At 51.5% G+C, this 4,034-nt stretch overlaps 1 long non-coding RNA gene across 1 annotated transcript; it reads left to right on the top strand.

Annotated features, from left to right (window-relative positions):
• The first annotated feature begins 614 nt into the window (after positions 1 to 614).
• On the top strand, positions 615 to 3,751 carry LOC143442691 (uncharacterized). Its single transcript, XR_013111081.1, has 2 exons — positions 615 to 1,581; positions 2,228 to 3,751. It is a non-coding gene; the product is annotated as an uncharacterized LOC143442691 (long non-coding RNA).
• The last annotated feature ends 283 nt before the right edge of the window (positions 3,752 to 4,034 follow it).

Below are 4,034 nucleotides of genomic sequence, written 5' to 3'. Positions count from 1 at the left end.
AATAGGGGGCGAGTGTGGATCCCAGGGAGATGAGTGGAAAAGTGTGGAGCCGTAGGGGAAGGAAAGAACCTTCTAGGCAGATGAAGCAGATCGAGGAAAAGCCACAGATGAAAGAGAGCCCAGGAGTGGGGTTCTGAGGGGGCCCGGATGAAAGAGCCATTTGTTCCATGAATAGTTATCAAGTGTCTACTTTTATGTCCGGTCCTGGCTGGTGTGCAGTATGGTTCTGGACAGGCAACTGTGATCCTCATTTGCATGGAGACTGTGAGCTGGGAGGGAGATGTGGAAGACATACGAGGGGAAGGCCCAGACTCTGGGATGCTAGCACACAGCACAAATTTCAAGAGACAGGGAGGGAGACAGGTCCTAATTTACCTGGAGCCCAAAGGATGAGAGGGCCTGGGGCTGCCAGAGGGCTGGGGTGGGTCTTCTAGGCAAATGGATGGAGTATTAATCTCCTGAGCCTAGTAAGCCTTAGTAAGAGAGGAGCTGGAGAAGACAAGTGTGCCGAAGACAGGGAGAAGGGCCCAAGGGAAGAAGAGACTGGGGCGGGGAGGGGGTGGTGGGGGTGGTGGGGACGTGCGGGGAGGTGGGGGGTAGAGGGGGATGGGGGGTGAGGTTGCAGTGGGTGTCTCATGAGTCCTCCTGTCTGCTTTACACTCTGGAGACAGCACCCGAAGAACACCCCAGTCTTTGTGAGGGGTGGAGCTGAGAGATGAGTGAATTGGGGGATCCAGGCAACCAATGATGGTAGGTCAGACACATGGAGCTGTGTGGAAGGTGCTGTGGGACAGGAGAGGGTGGCTCTGCCTTAGAGAACACAGGTGTGGGGAGCACCCGTGGGTACTTGGGACTCAGGTACTATGAAAACAGATGACACTTGAGGGCAAACCAGTATGTGTGTGAGTCTGGAGGCTCATCTGAGGGAGAGTGAGGATTGCTGACAAAGTGCAGAGCGACAGGACTAGTGCGCAGTAGGGCCACAAAGCCTATTTCGTAGGAAGTAATGAAAGCGAAAGAGTACCTCGGTGATGGACCTTTGGCTTAGAATGCTTCGAGGGAGATTGCTAAAGTCCCAAACTGTGCATGCCTTAGGTCCTAGGGTGTGTGTATGTGTGTGCCCGCGCGCGTGCGTGTGCATGCTTGTGTGTGTGTGTGCATTTTACTTTAAGTGCTTCTAAGCCTTCACCACCCAAAGGGACCTTTTCCTGGAAAAAAAAGCGTAGTCTATTTGCTCTCGTTAGGTATCTGGCTCTGAGGCCCAACCCTCGCCATCTTAGTTGGTCTTTCCTCTTCCTGGATCACGGCTTCCTGACGATGTGGAGAGCTTCAGCCTCTCTCTCCCTGTCTTTTGTTTGTGTCTGGATGTAGCTGTAGAAAGTGCTTTGTAAACTGAACAAAAGGAGTGCTAGGGTTCCTTGCGGTTACATTTCAGCATCTTGGGAGGTGAAGAGTGAAAGGAAGAAAATAGGCATCTGGCCAGGAGCCAACACCTGCATCACCTTCGGTGGCAAGCCCCTCAGCCACCTGTCGGCTGGACCCAAGTCACCATGGTTAACGAGAACATTACAGGAGGCGATGGTGAGAGGGAGCGGGGGTGTGGTACGAGGATACAAGTGGCGTCGGTGCGCCACCTGGTGGGCAGTGCGGGGAAGGCAAGGACCCTGCACAGGACACTGCAGCGCAGTGCCTGCTCAGTGCCCCTCATAGACTGAAAAATGAACGGCCATCACTTGGAAGGTTAAAGCAGGGGGATCGAAGTTCAAGATCATACTCAGATGCATATCTAATTTGAGGTCAGCTTAGGTTCCATGAACTCCTGTGCCCTACATGTCCCCCAAAATGGTATGAATTGGGTTGTGATGCATTTGAGCTCCGGGGACAAATCACCTGGTCCCTAGTCTGAATTCGTTCACCATCTTTGGCAGGTTATTTCACCTCTGCGCTCTTTATGGTGCTGATAACTATGTCGGGCAGATGGGCTCAACGATTACTAGCTATTGTAATATTCAGACGTGTTATCCAAGCACAGATTTCCAAATGTCACTGCTGTGCTAAGAGCTCATAGGGAGGCAGTGTTGTCAGTGGTTGGTCATAGGGAAGACGGTGGATGGACAGAGGCAGGTCGTACATCTTGGGAGCGCAAAACTGCCTCAAGGTCATCATAGTGAAATGGGTCACCTGCGGCGAGAATTTCTGCTTCCTTTTTTTTTTTTTTTTTCCGAAGAGACGCGCGCGGGGCGCCCAGGTTCCTCAAGCTCTCCAGTCCCCAGGACCGTCGAATTTGCCTCATGGGTAGCAGCCAAACCGGCCCGAATTCAGGGGCTTGGGATTCTTTGGATCTCCGCTGAACACCATTGCCAAAACTCCAAGTGTCAGCCCCTTCCACAGATCGATTCTTGTTACCTGCCAGTTCAGTCCAGTAGCGTCTACAATTCCGCCGGGCCACTCCCCAGGAGTGCAGAACGCCTGGCTGCACCTTCCATTTCTAGGCCTGTAGCGACGCCTGGCGAGCGAAGGAAGAATAACTGCGCCTGCATATAGGCGCGCTTCTGCCAGCAAGCTGAGAAGCCCTTCTGGGTGGGGTCCTGCTGGGCATTCTTGAATGATGGCCAAGGGAAGCAGCAGACACTTCCCATGGGATCCTGGGATCACGAGGGCTCCCCAGAGTAGCCTTGACGGGGGCTTCTATTGCTCAGGTGACATCTAGGACCATCGGATTCCAAATCCCTTCCAAGACCTGGCAGAGGGAATTTAGGGACCCCAGGAAGGAAGGGGCAGGGCCGGGGAGGACACCGTCACTTAGACCTGGCTTTTCTGCCTCTGATGGCCCTGGGTCACCATAGGAGTGTGGCTGCCAACACCCGTTTCCTGCAGACTCAGCACCTGCCTGCCAGGGCCCTCCAGCTGATGGGAGGCGAGTCTTCTCACCCCTGCTAAGACAGCCCCCAGTGAGTACTGACTTCCCAAGACTAGGGTGCAAAATCGTGCACTCACAGTTGATGATGAGTGTGGCCTCCTGTGTCTGCCTCACAAAGGGCTCATATTTCCCCTCATTGCAATCTCCATGCCAACTTTGTCCCTGCTCTCTGTCCCTCCTCTCTATCCAATACACTGCAGGGCGGGCTGCAGGACTCCACTGCTGCTCTCAGGGTGGGGAGGTGCATGCTGCCTGGTCTGTCCCACCAATCTTTCCACCATCCCAAGCAAGAGGAAATCAGAATTTGGGAATGCAACTAGGGGGACAGGTACATGGAGTTGTCTTTCTACTGTCTGGGACTTGCCAAGTCAGATTAGGAAACACGGTCTGCGTTTTATGGTCTATCTGTCCAAACCAAGAAGGCAGGTCCCATTACTGCCACATTTTATGTATTGAGAAGACAGAGGCTTGGAAAGATAAGACCAAAGGACCAAAATAGTACTCTTCAGACCTGAGAGTTTATTTTTATTATTTTTTAACTTGGTGTAGGTGTGTGTGTGTGTCTGTGTGTGTGTGTGGGGGGAGGCAAAACCATCAGATTCACTGCAACTGGAATTACAGATGTGATCAGTCAGGTGGGTGCTGGGGACTGAACTCTGGTCCTCTGTGAGATCTCCTGCTCTGAGCTCCCAGCTCTGCCTCCACCACAGAACAGATGTCTTAAGGTTTTACATTTATTTTATTTATGTTAAGGGATGTTGATTTTTTTTTTTTGCTTATGACACAAAATATCCCTTTATTTGTTCATTAAAGTTCATTCATTATTCAATCTGTACGGGTATTTTCTCTTTATGCATATTAAAAGAAATTTGTTTGCGGCTGGGCATAATGAAGAAAGATATTCTTACAGCACATGGAAATCCCAGGCAAGAGGACTGGGAGTTTGAGGCTAGCCTGGGCTTAGGGAGGCCCTGTCTCAACAAATAACAATCAAACAAAATCTACAAAACAAAATAAAGTTGTTTGGGGCAATAGTGCCCAACCCAGTGTCTCCAGCTTTCCTAATGACGTGACCCTTTAAAAAGGTTCCTTATGTTGTGGGACCCCAGCCATA

The sequence above is a fragment of the Arvicanthis niloticus genome, chromosome 6, assembly GCF_011762505.2.
Source record: "Arvicanthis niloticus isolate mArvNil1 chromosome 6, mArvNil1.pat.X, whole genome shotgun sequence".
In the NCBI taxonomy this organism is placed as follows: Eukaryota; Metazoa; Chordata; class Mammalia; order Rodentia; family Muridae; genus Arvicanthis; species Arvicanthis niloticus.
This window is presented reverse-complemented; position numbering and strand designations above follow the sequence as displayed.